The sequence below is a fragment of the Solanum stenotomum genome, chromosome 5 (genome assembly GCF_019186545.1).
Source record: "Solanum stenotomum isolate F172 chromosome 5, ASM1918654v1, whole genome shotgun sequence".
Lineage (NCBI taxonomy): Eukaryota > Viridiplantae > Streptophyta > Magnoliopsida > Solanales > Solanaceae > Solanum > Solanum stenotomum.
Window position 1 is genome coordinate 39,703,166 of NC_064286.1, and position 23,122 is coordinate 39,726,287.

The 23,122-nt window shown below is 36.5% G+C and overlaps 1 pseudogene; it reads right to left on the reverse strand.

The window, feature by feature from the left end:
- Positions 1-17,450: 17,450 nt before the first annotated feature.
- Positions 17,451-21,273, reverse strand: LOC125863952 (uncharacterized; annotated as a pseudogene).
- Positions 21,274-23,122: the final 1,849 nt, after the last annotated feature.

A 23,122-nucleotide genomic window follows, 5' to 3' on the forward strand; every position in this document is an offset into this window, starting at 1 on the left:
CATAAAGAGCTTCATAAGGAGCCATCTCGATACTACAATTATACATATTGTTGTAAACAAACTCTATGAGAGGTAAGTGATCATCCCAATTACCTTTGTAATTGACCACACAAGCCCTCAGCATATCCTCTAAAGTCTGAATTGTGCGCTCTGCTTGACCATCAGTCTGAGGATGGAAAGCAGTACTCAAATTTACATCCTAACCCAAACCTTTGTGGAAAGACTTATAAAATTGTGTGGTGAATTACGTACCTCTATCTAAAATGATGGCCACTGGAACTCCAAGAAGTCTAACTATCTCTTGAATATATAATATGGCATAATCTTATGCTGAATGGGTAGTCTTTACCGTCAAAAAGTTTGGTGATTTAGTCATCCGATCTATAATAACCCAAATAGAATCATTTTTTCTGCGATCCCGCGGCAAAGCAGTGATGAAATTCATATTGATCATCTCCCACTTCTATTTTGGAATATCTATATTATGAGCCATACCACTGGGCCTCTGGTGTTCTACTTTAACTTGTTGACAATTTGGGCACTTAGCAACGAACTCAACAATACACTTCTTCATACTACCCCACCAATACACTTCTCTCAAGTCACAATACATCTTTGAGGAATCAGGATGGATCGAATATCTAGAGCTATGAGCTTCCTCCATGATCCTCTGTTGGAGTTCATCCACCTTTGGTACACATCTACCTTGATACCTCAATACACCATCTCCCCCTTAGTCAAAAGCCATCACTTTCTGCTTATGAACATTTGCCTTTATTTCAAGAAAAATAGGGTCTTGGTCTTGTTTCTCTTTCACTTCGGACACTAGTGATGATTCAGCCCCATTCATCACCACCACTCCACCTTCATTGGAATCCAACAATCGAACTCCCAATCGTGCAAGTCTATGCACATCTTTCGCTAACTCTTTCTTGCCTTCCTCAAAATGGGAGGTACTACCCATATATAACCTGCTCAAGGCATCAGCAACAACATTAGCCTTACCTGAGTGATAGAGGATACTCATGTCATAATCCTTGAGTAACTCCAACAACCTCCTTTGTGTGAGATTAAGCTCTTTCTGACAGAATACATATTGAAGACTCTTGTGATCGGTGAACACATCTACATGAACAACATAAATATAGTGACGCCATATTTTCAAAGCAAATACCACAACAACCAACTCTAGATCATGGGTTGGGTAATTCTTCTTTTGAATCTTAAATTGTCTGCAGGCATAAGCTATAACTTTTCCATTCTGCATCAATACACAGCCAGTCCAAATCTCGACGCATCATAATAAATAACAAAGTCTTGTGTACCCTCCGGTAAAGTCAAACATTGGGGAAATAGTCAACCTAGTTTTCATTTCTTGAAAGCTCTTCTCACAAGCTTCAAACCATTGAAACTTTGTTATTTTCTGAGTCAACTTAGTCAACGTGGATGAACTAGATTAAAACAACTCGACAAACCTCCTATAATAAGTAGCCAATCCCAAGAAATTCCTAATATCAGTCGGAGATATGGGTCTAAGCCAGTTCTGCACTGTCTCAGATTTCTGAGTGTGAACTCGTATCCCATCACAAGAAATAATGTGGCCTAAGAATGCCACAGACTCAAGCCAAATCTCACACTTAGAGAATTTAGAATACAACTCTCTTTCCTTGAGGGTTTGGAGAACTACTCTGAGATGACTAGCATGATCTTCCACATTTCTCGAATAAATCAAAATGTCATCAATGAATATGAAAACAAACATATCAAGATAAGGCTTAAACACTCTGTTCATAAGGTCCATGAACACTGCATGAGTATTAGTCAAACAAAAAGACATGACTAGAAACTCATAATTACCATAACGATTTGAATGTTTTCTTAGAGATGTCACTTTCTCTTACTCTCAACTGATGATAGCCTGATCTGTGGTATATATTATAAAAACAAGTGGCACCCTGATGTTGATCTAATAGATCATCAATTCTCAGGAGAGGAAACTTATTCTTGATATTCACCTTGTTCAATTGGTGGTAATCAATACACATCCTAAGTGAACCATATTTCTTCCTCACAAATAAGACTTAACTTCCCCAAGGTTAGACACTTGGTCGAATGAAACCTTTATCAAGAAGGTCTTTCAACTGCTCTTTTAACTCTTTCAACTCAACTGGAGCAGTTCTATATGGCGGAATAGAGATAGGTTGAGTATCATGAAGAATATCTATACCGAAGTCTATTTCTCTCTCAGGAGGGTCTCCGGGAAGATCATTTGGAAAAGCCTCTAGAAACTTACTCACAACTGGTACTGGTTGAATATGTGGAGTCTCAACACAAAAGTCATTAACTCAGAGTAAGTGATAGATTCACCCCTTAGAAACTAACTTTATCACCTTAAGGTACAAAATAAAACGACCCTTAGGCACTGCTGAACTACTCCTCCACTCTATAACAGGCTCATTAGGAAATTGGAACTTAACTACTAGATAGCTACAATGAACTGAGGCATAACAAGGATGAAGCTAGTCCATACCTTGAATAACATCAAAGTCCACCATATCTAGCTTAACTAAGTCAGCCATGGTGTCCTTATGATTGGCAAAAGTGACACAATCACAATAAACACTCTCAGCTAGAATAGACTCACCAACAGATGAAGAAACACTAAAAGGCTCAAGAAGTTGTTCGGGAAGAACATCGAAATTCATAGCAATATATAGAGTCACAAAATATAGATTTGCTCCTGGATCAAGCAATGAATATACATCAAAAGTAAAGACTTTGATCATACTGGTGATAACATTTGGTGAATTTTCTTGCTCTTGGCGTCTGTTGATAGCATACAGAGGGTTTCCTCCTCAGCATGTCCCTAAAGTAGCTCCTCTAGGTTCATCTCTATCTGGTGGAGCCGCTGCCCATTACCATTTCCCTGCCTATTCCTAGGGCACTCTCTCATGAAGTGACCTTCTTGACCACACTTGAAGCAACCAGTGGAGCCATCAAAACACGCTCATGGGTGGTTTCTACCACACTTAGCACATGCAGGAGTCCAATTACCTCCTTCTGCCACACTACCTTGAGATTATGCAGGTCTAGCTCTAAAGTTCTGAGAATTATTGTTCTTGAAATCACATATGTTCCTTTGTGCAGGTGCATTAGCAGATGATGTAGTAGGTCCATTTGGCTTTTATTGAAAGGATGATCGGTTCGTATTACTCTTCTGCTGCCCGGACTCATTACCTGTTGTCTTAGCTTTCTTGTTTCAGAACTCTTATCTATCTCTCAACTTATCCTTCTCAACCTGCTGTACATGGATCATCAACCTTTAAGCCTCACCCACTTTGCTCAACAGACCAGACAACCCAGACACAAAGAAGCTCATATTGTTCCTCATATCAGCAATAATTTGTGAAGCATAACAGAACAATTGAGTGAACTTGAGGTTGTACTTATGCACACTCATAGATTACTGCTTAAGAGTAAGGAATACTCTTACCTTTGCCTCTCTCAAATTAGGAGGAAAAAAACACCCTATGAAGGCCACTTCGAACACAGCCCAACCAACAATTGGTACCCCTTCAGCTCTACCTTTTTTCTATTGATCGTACCATACTCTAGAAACACCCTTCAATTGGTATGTAGCTAGTTACACACGTTCAACATCCGCAACATGCATCACCTCAAATACTTTTTGTAACTCTTCCATAAAGTTTTTCGGATCTTCAGTTACACTTGAACAGGTGAAGTATAGATGATTCATCCTTAAGAACTAACGAACCATGGATATATCAACCACATCCTAGCGATTCCCTCTTTGTTGTCCAGCTTTGTTGGTCACCACTTGACTTAACATCTGCATAGCATCCCGGAACTTAGCATTAGTGACCTCTCATTGGGGTTGCACTTCTGGTGCATTAGGTACCCCTTGATCCAACGAATCAACATTCCTCCTCGCGGGATGATCTTGAACAACTCTTTATGGAGGCATGATCTGAATGATATGTACAAGCACAAATTAGAAACAGACTTTTAATAGTGTTAAACTCTATCGCACGAATAGAGTATGGAAGAAGGAAATTGTTTCCTAAAGGTCACAGCCTCTTAATTATAGATGTGACGTGCTTCACACCAATAACTAGGACTCTACAGAAACGGCTTCAACGACACCCTAGGACTCTTGAACTCTATGCTCTGATACCAAGTTTTTCACGTCCCAAGGTTACACCCTGGATAAGACTAGTACTCGAGAACCATTGCTAGCCCCAAGAGAACCCTTGGCCTGGCTAAACTCTCAGTGGAAGACTTACTCAACATAAGATGAACTCAAATATAAATCTTTAACACAAATTTCTCGAATACTTAAACAAGAATATTTAGAAATAAACACTCAACTGGCCAAAGAGGCAACTCAAGTCTTCAACATTAACAATATAAATGAAAAGACTTCTCAACTACTACTGTCTATGAAGCCTCTACTAAATTAGATGAATGTTGGGACAAGACCCATGACATTCTAATAAAAAAATCTGAGATGTAAACTCGATGTGAAAACCTCCAAAAAGCAAAAAGGCTCACCAACTCTAGCTGGAACACGACTGGATCAACGGAGCATTGGTTGATGATTGTGATTTCCTATATTTGCATCATGAAAGATGCAGGTCAAATGGTGTCAATATATGGAATGTACGAGCAGGTTGAAGGAACTCTAAAGCATAGACATATAAGTTTGAACCAGAATGAAAGGAACATACTTACCTTATCTCATCTCAACTCAACCTCAAATCAATATGATATAAAAGCAATGATAGAGATGCAATATAAAGAAAGCTTTTAAAACAGTAGATAACAACTCAATGTATTTATAAATACAATAATAACTCAGTTTATATGTAAAGATACAAAATAACTCAATTTGGGAGATTCTCTATCGACAACCATCACTATGAGCTATGTGATGATACAACATCTCTCCCACACTGCCAAAACTGTCTAATACCTCGCAAGAGTATAAGACGTCCTCAACTAAGTGGATCCACTAAACTATGCTTAAAAAGCAATAAGGAATCATCTAAAAAGTATGTCCCTTTCTATCCACGTTGGCTACATGGTTTATGAGCACTTTGAGGTGTTTGTACTCCTCCCCATATCAGTGCTCAATACTTCTCCCAAAATATACTCAGGTCATATGTTTAAAAACATATCCTCATCCTCAAACTTTGAGATTATTACTCAAAAGGTTTCTCTTAAAAGAGATAGTACTCAAAACTTCTCATAACTCATTTGGAAATAAAAGATTCCTCCTCATTTTAAATGTACAAACATCTACTCTTGGGAATACTTAGTTCCCATATATTCATTTTAAAAAATTAAATTCAACTCTCCTCATCCTCATACTTAAGTACTCAAGTCTTAATACAAGTTTTAAAAGATTGCAAAAGACTTTTCAAAATGACTAGAAAGAACTCTCAAGACTTTACTCTTAACTCTACCTTGAATTTGAATTATGAATTCAAGGGTTATTGTTCATGTTATGAAGGATCTCTTAATGTGTAGATATAGTTTAGAGTAGTTAGAATCAATTGACCTGCTCCCTGCCCAGAAAACCCAACGAATTTTACCTCCTCGATTCTTGGCTCTTATTCACCTAAAATCAATCGATTTCTTCTAAACTCTCTTAGATTCATTTATCCAACTTAATTCTATGAAAATCTACTCGAAAACTCTCAAGAACAATACTCAATAACAAGATCCTCGCCTCACGAACTCAACCAAACATCATGATTCAAGAACGAACAACAACACCTCAAGAATTTTCATCAAGAACTTAAATCATTCAACCTCAAGAATGAAATTACAGATGGAATTCACATGATTGGCGTGTGGGGGAATGAACCCAATACTAGGAAAACTTACATACCTTAATTTGGTGAAACAAATCCTCAATTCGCATGAAATCTTGGTGAACGCTTGAACTTCTCCTCTTTTCCTCTTCTCAAAACCCTAAGTTTATTTTAGAATTGTTAAAATCGAACCAAATCAGTTTAGACCCCTAAAATATTACCAAAAATGTTCAAAGCTGATGAGGTAAGGAAATGACCAAAATATCCCTCATTAATTTGGGTAGCTTTCCTTAACTTGACGTGCTGGACTCAAACGAGCATATCTCCCTCATCCGAACTTGGATTTTAGCAAACTCACAGGAGTTTGAAAGAAGATTCAAAGACCAGTCAATTGATACCTTATGGGCTACCTAACCGATCATGTACCAAAAGTTATAGTTGTTTGAAGTTGATTCAAAACTCACAACTTAAGCATAACTTGTCGAATTCTCAAATTAGCTCTTTCCAAATTGGTTCTTACTAAAATTAGTTATTTCCAAGACCTAGATGTTACACCTAATAACTTAATAAAATAGTGATTGTGAACTGATTTTAATCCCTTTTTTAGAATGGTTTTCACCATTGAGTTCCTAAAGCCTTGAACATCATTTTCAAGTATTAAATTTTGGATTCAAAACTTCTTTTTGAAATTGGGTTTTAAGTTGGTTGACCCATTTTTCGAGGAAATTGATGTGGGTACCATTGTTTCTAGAAATATAGTATGAATAATTCATTGTATATAGATTGTGTTGCTTCAGAAGTGATTTGGAAGGTGAAGACTCAACTCTTTGAGTGATTAATTGATTGGTTTAAAATAAGTGATCTCTTAAGCTTTGTAATCTAGTAGAATTGTCTACTTCTCTTCATTGTATGTGTGTTGAGGATTAATTGGGCATATTAAAGGGTTTTGTTCCTCCACTTGATTAATATTAATAGACAAAGAATGGGCAAATGAAAAGTCTTCATGATGACAACTATAATATCTAAATTGCCTTGTTGTGACCATATTTGATTGATTTGATGAAATGCCTTGATGCTTGAATATGGAGTTGAATGACATTACTTGTTGTCTTTTCATGTGGTTTGATATTTCTTGTGTACATTGTTTATTGAGCACCGTGATGATTATTGATGCCGAGGTATTTTCTAAAAAGTGCTTGTGATGTCGAAGTCATTTTAGGCAAGTGCATTAGATATAAAGCTGATGAGAAATGGTTCCAGCTAGTAATTTGATATAAAGTCGATGGGAAATGATTTCGGTTAGTGATTTTATATAAAGCCGATGGGAAATGGTTTTGACTAGTGCTTTGATACAAAATCGATGGGAAATAGTTCCGTCTAGCGATATGACATGAAACTAATGGGAAATGGTTCTTGGCGAGAGTGGATCCCCATGTCTTGATGGATTCTGATGATTCTGATTGACTTACTGGTTAATTGTAATTGATGTATTTGACACTTATGATTTGACTACGTGATACGTTTTGGTTGTTCTCTTGTGACTTTGGATAGTGCATATTGAGCCTTGTGAACAGTTTATTGTAGAACTGTTAGATTGGGTTGATTTTTGTGCATGTTGTAGTTTGAAGAGGTACGGTCAGGATGGATATGAGTATTCAATTTTTAGCTAGGTTGTCTTGTTTGTTGGGTTGCTTTCTGGGTACCATGTAGTTGGTACTCACTCCTTGCTGCTACGCTTATTTGGGTTTTGATCCCGGACCTGTATGATCTCCTCCTTCTTCTTCTAATTTTAAGGCTATTCAAGGATTTTGAGAGGTAGTTGCTGGTCATCCCGGTGGGCCCTCTGGTTCCTTAACTTTAAGCTTTGGTCTATTTGAGAAACAAAGACAATGAGACTTGTATTTATCTTTCGAATTATTTTTTTTTACATTATTGGTTTGTTCACATAACAACCAGGTTTTGGGGGTTTAATAGAAAGAATTAGTTTTCCACTTTTATCTTGTTCTTGCTTTATCTTTCTGCATTTCTTTCATTCTATTGGGTTGATGTTGACTTGTCTTGGTGGAAATAGACAAGTGTCATTGTAACACCTCAGAACGTAACTTAGACAAAACAACAAAAAAAGGGTGAACCAGTTAAACTTGGAGGACAACGAGCCCCTCCACGGGTCATGGATCCCCACACGGGCCGTAGGGTGGCCCATCAAATATAGGCATATCCACTAGGGCTCAAGTATTGAACCACGACTCACTTGACGGGTCGTGGTCCCACTGATGAGCTGAGGATGGTCCCGTTGACTAACCTAGTAGACCATCAGCCCTAAGTGAAGAACTACATGGCCCTTCACATTGTCTGTGAAGTGGTCCGTGGATGGGAGTACCAAGAACCAGTAGCACTTTCCAAGAACCATGACCTACTTGATGGGCTGTGGTCCCAACAATGGTCCGTGAGTGACCCTCGTGGATGGCCCTCGTCATCTTTAAGCCAGGGTCATTTTGATCTTTTCCCCTATGAATTGGGCACTTAAACTACGTCGTTTAATGCCTAAACTACGTCGTTTTATTCATTCTTAGCCTAATAATCTAGTAAGAACCTACCCAAAACACTCATTCTCCAAAAATAACCAAAACTTAGAGCAAAAAGAGAAGAAAGGGGTGCCAGTTTTCTAAGAACAAGCATAGGGTTTCTTCATATTTTAGCCCCGAAATCCAAAGGATTTTTTCATGAATTTCATCACCAGGTATGTGGGGTTTCAGTAGTGTTTTCCTTTCACCCATTAGGTCCCTAGAATTCAGTTAGTTCTTCATATTCTCATAAACTGTTTAGACCTAGGGTTTTTAGATTTTCAAGATTTATTGTGATTATGGTTCGCCTGATCTAAATAACTTGTTTCTTCATAATTTAGTATAATTCTATGCATAGAAACTCAGAACCCTAGTATGTGTAAATCTATCCTAGTTCATGAATTATACTTGTTGGGCCAGTCAAACAGAAATTCAAGCTTCAGATTTCGAATGTCATGTTCTTAGTATATAAATGTTGCATTCTCAGTTGGCATCTCAGTTTTGATCCATTCAGTACTTAGTGCATTTTAGCTTCATGAACATTCACTTGGGAGTAGACTTAGCACCGAGTTGGAATAGGGTTCAACGTACCCTCAAAGTCCTAAAACTACGTGCCAACATAGGTTCAGAAGTCCCCTCTGTTGGCATCAATTTTTAGTGATCATGCCACAGTCAGTCCTTATACCCATGGCAAGGTATATTGGGTCCTCTCGATGAGGCGTATCCATCGGAATCCACATTTAGTTCACGTGGTTTATATCGCTTAATAGTAGGTACCACAGTCAGACTCTTAGTGCACTGACCAAGTTTTTTAATATTTACTTTAGTAATAAGTTCAACATGTTATCTTCATGATTAGTACTTGGTCATTACATTCATTTTAGTTTTTCAGTTATACTTCAGTATCTATATCCTTGCTAAGATTATATCATTGCTCAGTTTTGCATTGCTCAACTTATATATCTATTGTTCCATTTACTATCTATATATTGCATGCTCAATACATTCCAAGTACTGACACATGCTTTGTGCTATATCATTTCATGATGTAGATTCAGGAACTCAACATCCAAATCACACTTAGATTGATTCTCGGTTCGACTTCAGCATCTTCTCAGTGGTAAGTCCTCATACTTCGAGGACAATCGACATGCTTTCTATTTTAATTCTTTATTTTCGGTTTTAAGTTTTGTTAGAGTTAGCTGGGGTCATGTCCTAACAACTCAACTCAGTTAGAGGCTTTTCATATATAGTAGTAGATTAAGCTTGAGTTGTTAAGTGTTGTTTAAGTCTTCACTAAAACTCTCATGTTAGGTTATATTTACAATTAGACTAGTTAGGCTTGTTCCACTCCAGATATATGTTGATTTAACTTTCATGTAGTGCATTATTTACTTAGTTATATCTCAATATGCTGGATATATGTCAGACACATGGTTAACTTAGGGTCACTCATGATCCTAGGTCCCGTTTATGTTAAGGGGATAGCCTTAGGGCGTGCCAGTTATGACATCCATTTTTGGGTCGTGACATTATATAACTATGTTGGGGGCACATTCTTATAATGTTGTTGCTTTTGCATTGGTTATTTCTAGTTTCACTGTTTGTGTGTTACTTTGGGTTTTAACTTGCCTACTAGGTGTTTATAGTGGGCTCCATCTTGATTCAATTTTTTATCGTGTCAGATTAATATTAATTCATTACTAATATTTTTACTAAGTACTTTATAGGAACACAAAGCTGCTGTTTGAGGAAAATACTTTAAGGACATTGGACATTATTTTAAATTTTCGTTTGATAGATATATCTATATTATTGACGATATCCAAATATTAGGTCACCTTTAATATTAATGCTTATATTATTCTTTGTGAATATTTTATGTTTATTATAGGTGTAAAATTAATTTTATACCCTACTCTATAAAAAAAAGTTCAGCTGAGATCCACCATTGTGGATTCTAAAGTGTGCTAATACCTTCCCCTTGGAATAACATTGTAACATCCCGCTTTAGAAAGAGCTAGATTTAGAAAGAACAAATTTGGAATCAGTTAAATTGAGAATTTTTTCCAAGTTAAGCTTAAGTTGTGAATTTTGGATCTACTTCAAATGGCCATAACTTTCAGTACAGGATGATTTATGTGGCCCATAAGATATCAAATGAAAGGTCTTGAAATCCTCTTTCCAACGCCATCAAGTTTTCTATGTTTGGAGTTCAGGTGCAGGAGATATTCCTCTTTGAAGTTAGCATGTCCAATTAAAGAAAGTTAACCAAAAATATGAGAGGTATTTTGGTCTTTTCCTTACCCTTTAATATTTAAGCTTTTTTAGTATTATTTTAGGGTCAAATCTGATTTGGATCAATATTAGAAACCCTAAATTACACTTAGGGTTTTCAGAGTAGTTCAAGAAGAGGAAAAGAGGAGAAAAGAGGGAAGGTTCAAGGCGTTCATCGTATCTTCTTGCAAATCGAAGATTTTTTCGGCAAGGGTTGATCCCTAAGTGGTATGTGAGTTCTCATAGTGTTGGGTTCGTTCACCCACACACCTATCATGCTATTTTAAATGCAAATTTTGTTCTTTAAATTGAAGGATTTGTGTTCTTGATGAGTTTTCTTGAAATGTCATTCCTAATCTTGATTATTGGGATTTTGTTGAATTCATGAGATAAATGTTAGTAATTTGAGGGTTATTTGAGTAGATTATTGTGTACTTATGTAGGTTATTCGAATCTAAGTGAGTTGGGAAGAAACCATTTGTTTCTAGGCGAATTAGGGTCAGAAAACGAGAAAGAAAATTCATCGGGAAATTCTGGGTAGGGGCTGGCGCGCCGCGCCAGGAAAAAAGTTATGTAGTTTAGGGGCTGGCCCCCAGCGCCAGTCAGTGCGCCAGGGTCGCCTACCCACACCTCTTTTGACGCCGTTTGGCCCGTCTGAGTTCTCTTAAAAGATACCTTCACTCCTTTCGGATTCTAATCACTCTAAACTACATCTAAGTTATTTTTTATTCTTAAATACACTGAGTTGTTACTTACTGTTTTAAAAGCTTTTCTTTATATTGCATCTTTATTATTGCTTTACACTAAAATGAGTTGAGGTTGAGTTGAGACGAAGTAAGTTGTTTCTTCAGTTTCAGTTCAAGATTATGTCATATTTTAGATTTCCTCTTGCATGTTCATACATTCTATGTATTGACGCCATTTGGCTTGTATCTTCATGATTCAGATACAGGAGATCAGGGTCATCAATATGCGATTTGTTGATACCATTTGCAGTTCCAGATTTGTTTGGTCAGCCTCTTTGCTTCCGGATGTTCCCTAATTTATTTATGTTATGTTCTTTCAGTTATGTTAGGATGATTGGGAGTCTTGTACCGACATCCATCTATGTTAGTAGAGGCTTCATAGATAGACAATAGTAGTTCATGAGTCATTTTTCATTTCAGTTATTGATGTTTGAGACTTGAATTGTTGTTTTGGCTAATGAATGTTTTATTTCTAAAATATTCCGAGTTTATCTTTTGAGATAGTTGAGTAATGTTAATTTTGAGTTCATCTTCTTTATGAGTAAGTCTTCCTCTAAGAGTTGAGCCAGGCCAAGGGTTTGCTTGGGGCCAACAATGGCTCTCTAGTGGAAGTCGTGTCCAGGGTGTAGGCTCGAGGTGTGACAAACTTGGTATAAGAGCCAGGTTCAAGATTCCTAGGGTGTCTATGAGGTTGTGTCTGCAGAGTCCTAGTTATTGGTGTTAAGTGCGCCACGTCTATAATTAGGAGGCTGCAACATTTTGGAACTATCTCACTTCTTTTATACACTTTTCGTGAGATAGAGTTTAACTCTATAAAGTGTCCTTCTAATTAGTTCTTTCAAGTATCTTTCCAGATCATCCCTCCAGAAAAATCTGTTCGAGGTCGTCCCACTAGGAGGAATGTTGATCCTCTAGATCAAAGGGTACCCAATGCACCAGAAGTGCAACCCCAATGAGAAGTCACTAATGCTAAGTTTGGGGATGCTATCCGGATGTTGAGTCAAGTGGTGACCAACCAAACTGGACAACAGAGAGGGGTTCTACAGGATGTGCCTGATACATCCACGATCTATAAGTTCTTTAGGAATAATCCTTCAGACTTCACCGGTTCAAGTGTAACTAAGGATCCGAAGAACTTTATGGAAGAGTTGTAGAAAGTGTTTGATGTGATGCATGTTGTTGATGCTGAGAGAGTGGAACTAGCTGCATACCAACTAAAGGGTGTTGCTGGAGTGTGGAACGACCAATGGAAGAAGGGTAGAGTTGAAGGTGCACCAATTGTAAGTTGGGCTATGTTCGAGGAGGCCTTCTTGGGGCGTTTCTTTCCCAGTGAACTAAGAGAGGCAAAGGTAAGAGATTTCCACTCTTAAGAAGGAATACATGAGTATAGCCTCAAGTTGACCCAACTGTCCCATTATGCTCTGGAGATGGTTTTCTAACATGAGGAACAGGATGAGTGCTTTTGTATCTAAGTTGTCTCGTCTATCAAGTAAGGAGGGAAAGGCAGCTATGCTGATAGAAGATATAGAAATATCAAGGTTGATGATCCATGTGCAACAGGTTGTGGAAGATATTCTGAGAGATGTAGAAGAGTTTCGAAACAAGAAAGCTAAGACTACATGTAATGATTTCGGAACAACAAAGGAATGATCCAAACCGGGCATCTTTCCAACATAAGCCAAATGGACCTACTCGATTATCTGCTACTGCACCTGCACCGAGGAATAGAGGTGAGTTTAAGAATCACAGTTCATAGAATTTCAGAGCTAGTCCTGCATAGTCCAAAGGTAGTGTGGCACAAAGATGGAATGGGACTCATGCATGTGCTAAGTCTGGCAGGAACTACCCAGGAGTGTGCCGTGATGGCTCCACTGCTTGCTACAAGTGTGGTCAGGCAGGTCACTTCCTGAAAGAGTACCCTTAGAACAGGCAGGGTGGTGGTAATGGGGTAAATAGAACCCAATCTTCTTTAGTGGTTCCACCATACAGAGTTGCCCCATCTCTTTTAACATCGTTTTTCCCGTCTTAGTTCTTTTAAAGGATACCTTCACTTCTTTGGGATCCTAATCACTCTAAACTACATCTAAGCATCAAAATATCATTCATAACCTTGAATTAATAATTCATAATCAGGGTAGAGTTAAGAGTTAAGTCTTGAGAGTTCTTTTGAGTTTTTTTGAGAAATCTTTTACAACCTTTTAAAACTATTTTAAAACTTGAGTATGAGGATGAGTAAAGATAAGTTCATTTTCAAAATGAATATATGGGAACTAAGTATTCTCAAGAGTAAATGTTTTTAGATTTAAAAGAGGAGGAAACTATGATTTCCAAAGGAGTTTAAGAGGAGTTTTGAATACTATCTCTTTTTAGAATAATCTTTTGAGTAATAATGTCAAAGTTGAGGATGAGGAAATATTTACAAACATATGAGCAAAGTTATATTTTGGGAGTTGTATTGAGCAACGATATGGGGACGAGTTTAGATAACTCAAAGTCCTCATAAACCATGTAGCCAACGTGGGTAGAAAGGGTCATACTTTTTAGATTATTCCTTATTATTTTTTAAGCATAGCTTAGTGGATCCACTTGATTGAGGAGTTCTATCCCCCGCCAAAGTCTAGGAAAGTTCTGGAAGTGTGGGCGAGATGTTGTATCATCACATAGCTCATAGTGATGATTGTCGGTTATAGAATCTACCAAACAGAGTTATTTTGTATTTTAAATGCACCGAGTTATTACTTACTATTTTAAAAGCTTTTTTTTTATATTGCATCTTTATTATTGCTTTATATTGAAATAAGTTGAGGTTGAGTTGAGACGAGGTAAGTTATTTCTTCAGTTCCAGTTCAAGCTGATGTCATGTTTTAGATTTCCCCTTGCATTATCGTACATTCCACGTTCTGACGCCATTTGTCCTGCATCTCTCATGATGCAGATACAGAAGATCAGGGTCACCAACAGGCAATTTGTTGATACCATTTTCAGTTCCAAATTTGTTTGGGGAGCCTCCATCACACCCCGAGGCTACCCCTGGACGCAAACACGGGACCTAGGATCACGAGTGACCCCAAGCTAACCCTGTTGGCATATCATAAGCATACTTAAAGATAAACTGCAACAACAAACACTATGCGGAAGTTTAATCATAATAAAACTAAAATAATGGGGAATACCCATACTAAGTCTGTATATAAACTCTAGTACTAAAACTGAATCTTACTAAGTTCGAAAATAGCCTCTAACTGACTAGAAATGTTGGGACATACCCCAGCTAAATCTAGCAAAACTAAAACTAAAACTAAAATGGAAAGATAATCATGTCGCTAGTCCTCAAAAAATTAGGACTCACCACTGATGCTGCTGAGCTGAAGATCGGGAATCGATCTATGCGTGATCTGACTATTGGGGACCTAAACTTACATCACAAGAAGATGTAGCGCAGAGTATGCCTCAGTACTTGAAAGGTACTGAGCATGTAGGATATAATAAAGCTGAATAATAACATAACTAAACAAGCAATAAAGCAATGATATAATCTGAACATGATAAAGATACTGGAAATACTAAACATGGCTAAACTAAATACAATGACAAAGTTTATAACATGCTGAGACCAAATACTGAACTATATTGATAACATGGTCAATGCAATAGAATCTGACTGAACTGTAAGGGAGCTACTAATAACCGACATAAAACCACATTAGCTAAATGTGGAGTTCGATGTATACGCCCCATCGAGAGGACCCAATATACCCTGCCAGAGGTATATAGGCATGTTGGCGTGATCACTAAAATGTAATGCCTAACATACGGAAATTATCCTACGACGCATGTAGTTCTGGTACTTGAGGGTGACTGACCCTAGTCCACTCGGTATTAAGTTTCTCCCTATTAATTTAGTAATTAACACTTTATGACTGAAATGTTGTAATACTGGATAGCTCAAAATACTGACATGCAAACTTAGAATGCAACATTAATATACTGATAATAATGCATTCGAAAACTGAGGAATGTTTATATATATAACTGAATTAACAGACCAAGCACGTGTAATTCATGAACTAAAAGAACTACATAGCTAGGGTTCTGAGTTTATGCATGAATTTGGGCAAAAACAATACTACAACATGGTAATATGATTTGGATCATTCTAATAGCTAAAACCCAACAATTCTAGCATTCAAGAAACCCTAGGTCTAGATAATATTAAGGGGATCAAGATTTTGACTGAAATCTAGGGACCTAATGGGCGAAAGGAACCCACTAGTGAAATCCCACATACCTGAGGAAGAATTCCATGGAGAAATCTTTCGATTCGGGATCAAAACGGATGAAAATCTACTGCGTTCTTGACCTCTTTCTCCTCTTACGCTCTAATTTTTCTAAGTTTTGATGAATGATTTGACTTAGGTAAGTTCTAGTTATGTTTCTAGGCTAAAACTAACCAAAACTACGTAGTGTAGGGTTTAAATAACGTAGTCTAGGGGTCCAACGCATAATGAACAGACCAAAAGAGCCTTGACTTAACTGTTGTCGGGACTAACTGACGGACCATGGGTGGACCGACGGTCCGTGCTAGTCAATCGTCGTTTGTGACTGGAGGCTTGAATTTGGGGGTCTGATCCACGGACGCAGGCCACAGCCCGTGGTCTGACCTTCGGTCCATGGGTCCGGCAGTGGGTCGACCCTTAGGCAAAAATCTTGGGGCTGAGTCTAGGAGGGTTGGAGATGCGAACCATGGACCACCAGCATGGGCCGTAGGTCACCCTATGGTCCGTGGGTTGCACCTGCAACTTCTGGAAATCTAAATTGAGGTCTGTTTTTGGATACGGGGTGTTACAACCTCCTTGCTTCCGAAGGATCACTCATATATTTGTGTCATATTATTTCAGTTTTGTTAGGATGATCGAGGGTCTTGTCTCGACATCAATCTCAGTTAGTAGAGGCTTCATAGATAAACAATAGTAGTTCGTGGGTCTTTTTCATTCAAGTTATTGATGTTTCAGACTTGAGTTGCCGCTTTGGCTAGTGAATGTTTTGTTTATAAAATATTCTGAGGTTTATTTTTTGTTAAAGTTGAGTAAAGTTACTTTTGAGTTCATCTTCTTTATGAGTAACTCTTCCGCTAAGAGTTGACCCAGGCCAAGGGTTCGCTTCGTGCCAACAATGGTTCTCGAGTGACAGCCACTACTACAAAAAAAATAGTGTTTACCGACGGACATAATCCGTCACTATCCAATAAAAATCCATCACTAATCATGATTAGTGACGAATTAGCAACGGATTATTGGTTGTTGCTATTACGCTCGTTAGTAAGCTCTTAGTGACGAAGAAATGAGTTCTGTCACAAGTGTAGCGACGTCATAGTGACGAAACATTTCCGTCGCCACAGGTTAGCGATGGACTTACTCGTCATTATATTTATATAATTTTGTTGCTAATTTCATAATTCTAAGACAAAAAAATTAGTTCCGTCACAAGTTTAGCAACGTGATAGTGATGAAAGATTTTTGTTGCCACTTGTTAACGACGGACTGATTTGTCATTATATTTATATAGTTTTGTTGCTAATTTCATAATTCATTTCGCCTTTTTGGAGAAATTTGCTACGAAATTTCCGTCGCAACATATTTTGTTACAACATATTAGGCCTTTAATAATCCGTCGCTAATCCGTCGCCAACATTCTTTTCATAACAACGACCAAATAGTCGCTAAATTTGTTGCTAAAAATTATTCTTCTAAAATTATTTGATTTGGTTATTTTAAATATGCACTGCTGAAATAAATTAAATTAAAATTACTAAATACTCTAAAAATAACAAATATTCATATAATATAATACTCATAGACGATTCATAATATATAAATAGAAAACTCTGAAACCACATAATTTTGGTTAAAAATATCCAAAGAAAACGATCAAGTACTCTTAAATAAACCTACGCTCATCAAAATGTTACTACACAATTTGTAGTTTCCAAAAAGTATTACATTATCAAAAACTAAAGTTGTGGAAGTCTAAGGGATACGATCGTCACTTGAAATTGATGGATCAACCTCGTCCACATTAGTAGGAGGATGCACTATGGGTGTCACAATCGATGGATTCTCGGATGGACTAATTGATGCTTGCACCTGCTCAACAATAATAGGAACAAGATGACTAGTTAGTGCAGGCATCATTTGCTTTACAAACTCGTCCATATTTGTTATCGGTGTTGATTGAGAAAATGGAGGTGGTAATGATGATGAGCCACAAAGATTCTGCCCATAGTAATTTTTTGCTTCAGATCCAAGACCGTGTATTCTTCTTTTCTTTTCTCCCTCCGCAGCTTGGTAATATGCTTCACGTTGATCAATATCAATTTGAGGCACTGTGTTTTCCCGTAATATTTGTTCATATTTTTCCTATAATAAATAGAGAAAATGAGAAAGCATTAAAGATAAGGAACAAAACAAATTTTGAAGGAAAATGCAGAAAGATACATAAGCTTTTAAGCTTAAAGGACATGTTTTTTGTTTTCCCAGGAAAGAAATGTGTTGTTGCAGAAAGATGGGCTATCTGGTTTCCATATGCATATAATACTCTAGTGCCTTGTATTAGTAGATAATTGTTGCAAGGAAAATGCAATGAAAGAAGGACAATGCAACTTCTATTAGCTGGTCTATGAAGTGTTGTTTATAAGTTGTAGTAATTAACTTAGACCTATAATTTTGAACTCGTTTGAATTGCAGAATAAAGATCATACTTAAACTCACACAGAACTTTAAAACAAACTAATTTCTATTACCCAAACATCATCAGAAACACTCGAAAAATTACCCAACCAATATCAAAATCACATTAAACAATTGCACTAAATTCACACTAAAATGACATTAGAATCGCACCAAAACAACACTAAAATTGCACTAGAAAAGCCTCAAACAACACATGAATTACATTGAAATAGCAGCAATGAATTCTCATTAAAACAAGACTATAATTGCACAAAAAAACAAGTGCACTAAAGTCACAGTAAAACAACACTAGAATCACACCAAAACAACACTAAAATTGCACCGAAAAAGCCTCAAAACAGCAATCGAATTACACCAAAACAGTAGCAGTAGATTCTCTCTAAAACAGAACTATAATTGCACCAAAAACAACTGCACTAGAGTCACACAAAAATGACACTAGAATCGCATCAAAACAACACTAAAATTGCATCGAAAAGTCTCAAAACATCACCAGAATTATACCAAATAGCAGCAACAGATACACTTTAAAACAAGACTAAAATTGCACCAGAAACTACATTAGGAAAGAATCGAAACACCTCCAAGTTTTAAACTTACATGGATAATTCTAGAACGCTCACCAACAAATGATTTTCCATCATGACCATGTGTATGAACATGCAAATGTTATTCAATTGGTGTTGGATCTCGACCTTTTTCAATAGTCTATACAAAAGAAATCACGTTATATATATCATACAATAGAAGATGTTAGTTATAGAGTTTGTAAAATATATATACTCACAAGTTTCCTGCGATGTTCTCCAATTGAAATAGAGCTGCCCGTGTGAGTCCCAACAGTAGTTTCATGGCTGGCACGATGATTTTTTGAATTAATTTCTGACTTTTTAATACACTTTTCACTTGCCCAAAGTTGCATCCACCTTTCCCACACATTTTCTGGTACATAACCTGGCCTACCTCCTTCCTTTTTTATTTTAGAAATGAAATTTATGTATTTCAGTGCTGCCTTAACCAACCAATATCTTTTCACTTCGTTTTCACTAATGGAAACATCCCAGTAAAAAAATTTCTGAAATAAGTTTTGAAAGTAATACGTTAATGTCCTATCTATATATGTGAATACACTTGCTAAACTCACTTATGATGAAAAGTTATACCTTGAATTCTCCAAAATAACCATTTCTTACATCAGTTGAGACAACTTTCCAATTGATTCCATTGGGATCAACATCACTTTTGAAAGACATTGATATGAAACTAGAGCATATTTGAGAAGGTTCCAGCGTGTATAAACAAAATATACATGTAGTAAAATAGAAAAATAAACATTTTTTAGCACACTCAACAGACAAGAGGTCATGTTCTCTAGATTAAATATTATGCTTAAAGGACCAGAAGTTGGTAATGTGATAGTGAAATCCTATCCAGATATCTTCAATTTGTTCAACATAGTAAGTAGAAACAAGTTTAGCAATGAAATCAAAAGAATGGACTAACCCTGCAGAAGTTAGAAAGACAAGGGTCTTTGTATGGCTATTATTAGATTCACCTTCAACAACTGTATTGGTATGACCTGTTGGGTTGCTCTGAGTAGAAAAACTCTGACCTATTAGGTTACTCTGATTTGATGAAGCTGGAGGTGTCTCAGAGATGGTTGGGCTGATACTTTGAGTTGACGTTTCAATATTGGTTGGGGTACCACCTTGCTAAGGAGAAACTATTGTGGGCTTGGGAATAGTTGGCATGCTTACACGAATAGCAGGATTACTCCTACCTGAGGATTTACCACGACCTCTGCCTCGAGCCATACCTATAAACAAATATAACATTGTTGTTAGATCATGACAGATACAAAATAAAATTAAACGTAATCCATAACAATGCGATTACGTGGAACAATGCTGAAATATTAAAACTGTCTCTATAAGAGCTTGTTGATCAAGTGAAAAAATTGGTACCTGGAAATACAAGAGTAACTAGAGTAACATAGTTATCTATAGCAAGAGTAACATAGTTATCTATAACAAGATTAACATAGTTATATATAAAAAGAGTAACCAGAGTAAATGGATCATGAACTTCTATCAGAAGATTTACACAAAGAATGAGCATTAGAAATCTATAACATATTTTGAAAATTTGGACACAATCACAGATGATGAGATTAAGGAAAGGGAGAAGCCATTTAAGAGGCTTGGATTTTCAATACCATCATATTATGTGCCTCTGATAAGGCTCCAGAACCTGATGGTTACACAATCACAGTCAAGTAATGTCATTCATTTAAAAGAAATGATATATTGAGCTCAAGAATTTACATAACAATAAGTCTCCCAAAGAGCTTACTTGTTTGAGAACTTCATTATAAGGCATCAATATTAACTATTATTAATTATAAGAATGCATAGTTAATTGGTATGTATGACAGTTATTAAAGCAACAATTAGTAGATTTAATTAGGAATTGAAATTAGAAGTAAAGCACACATAGTTCAAAGCCAAGAGCTATTTCTTTTAAAAATCCTAAATTGAAAAGCAGAAACTACAACAGATTATCCTCGATTGAAAATTAGAAACAAACAAAATATAGTAAAAATACAATAGCAGATGATCAAGCACTAGTCACTGTCTTCTTCAAACTCTTCCTCTTCCTCATCCTCATTCTCCTCAATTTCCTCAGTTTCATACTCTTCTTCTGTGGATACTATGTGGATTTGAAGATTCTCTTGCAATAATCCAGCATCAATGGGTTCATCCATTTCAATTACATCTCCATTTGGATAATTTAAGAGTATGTTTTCATCAATGGAAACAGTCATATCTATCTCGTGAACTTCAACTTTTTCAACTTGAAATGAAACATTTACTTCTGAAATTGTTGCCACTTCCTCATTAGGCAATTCAATAACATTTCGAGGTTTGACCTTTAGTACAACTGCCCAATCATCCTTGTCCTTTTTCTTGCTAGGATAAGGTACATAACACACTTGTGTTGCTTGCATTGCAAGAATAAAAGGTTCATATTTTTTATATCGACAACGATGGTTAATATCAACCAATTTGTACTGATTGTGCCTTTTAACACTAACATCCATAGTTGGGTCAAACCATTCACATTTGAATAATACAGTTTGCTTTAAAGGTGCTTCACGGTATTCCACTGTATTATCTCTTTTATCCGTCCATAATAATCACCAAAATTTGGATCCGAGATACAAACTCCACTATTCATTGTTGATCTTGTGCTACCATGACATTCTGTGTGAAATTTGTATTCGTTAATAAAATACGCAGAATAACATGTAGCATCTATTAATGGTCGATGAGCAAGACTACGCAAGAATTCATTCTCAATGGGATAGCATTGGACCTATTTTTAAAAAATTTAAGACTTAGTAAAATTTAAAACTAAATTTAAGCATGTCCTTGTATAAAAGATAATTACACAATACTCACAAATTCCTTGAACCATATAGAGAAATTTGCTTCAAGATTCTATTCTATTTGACCTTGAGATAGATTCGGAAACTCTTCTTGCAAAGGTTGCATGAACATACTTCATTACAACAAAATAAGTTACATTGAAAAGTCATGATATAAGGATATGTTTATATTATTAAGAAAATAAAATTGACTTTTGTTACTTCACAAACGGCTCAACCTCCTCACAATTTAGTAAGATATAAGTTTGGGCAGCCTTGATTTCTTCAAGGGATAAATCCCTTTTTTTTGCTTCTCCCCATAGTCGACCTGGATGGGAGAATATTGATAAATTTCCTTGAATATCTTCCTTATCCCCACCATCATCATTACGGTCCATGTTATGATTACGTTTCATGACATGAGGTTCAAAATAATGAGAAAATAGTTGTGTTGACTCTGTCATCAAGTACGCTTCACAAATGGAACCCTCAACACTAGCTTTATTTCCAATCATCCTTTTAAGAGTTCCCAGATACCTAAATATATAACATGTATGGACTATTACATTATAAGATAAAAATATATACCATACTAGTCACAAATTTTATATAAAGTTTTACATTTACCTTTCAAAAGGGTACATCCATCGATATTGTATAGGTCCAGCTATCCTTGCTTCATATGGAAGGTGTACAAGAAGATGTTTCATTGAGTCAAAGAATCCTGGAGGAAATATACGTTCTAACTTGCACAAGATTTGTGGGATGTCTCTCTCTAATCTCTCCATGTCATCAACTCGTAGAGTTGTAGAAGTAAGATCTTTGAAAAATAATCTCAATTCTGTAAGTGCTTGCCACACCTTACTAGGAAGTAGTTTGCGAAAGGCAATAGGCAACAGTCGTTGCATGAACACGTGACAATCATGACTTTTCATACCAAATATCCTTTTCACATTTGGGTCTGGACATCTACTCAAATTGGAAACATACCCATCTGGAAACTTTAAGCCTTTCACCCAAATGAACAAGATAGCTCTTGCTTCCTTGTCTATCGTATATACAACTTTGGGATATTTTCCATTACTATCCTTTGCCAATTGAGGTCGATCACAATACTCTACCATATCTTGACGTGATTGTGGATTGTCTTTGGTTTTGTCATCAAAATTAAGAACTGTGTTAAAACACATTATCAAAGACATTTTTTTCAATATGCCTGACATCAAGATTATGTCAAATCATGTTAGATCTCCAATAAGGCAAATCCCAAAAGATGCTTCTCTTTTTCTATTCGCAAGACTTACATATTCTTCGATTGACTTGTTCTGCATCTAACTCTATTACTTTTCTTATGTCCAAATCACAAATTTGATTCAATATTTCCTCTCCTGTTCTATAGGGCGGTGGTGATCTTTGGACAATTTTACCTTTAAGAAAGCTCTTATGATCTCTCCTAAATGGGTGATGTTGGTCAAGAAACATCCTATGACAGTCAAACCATGATGTTTTCTTACCATGGTTT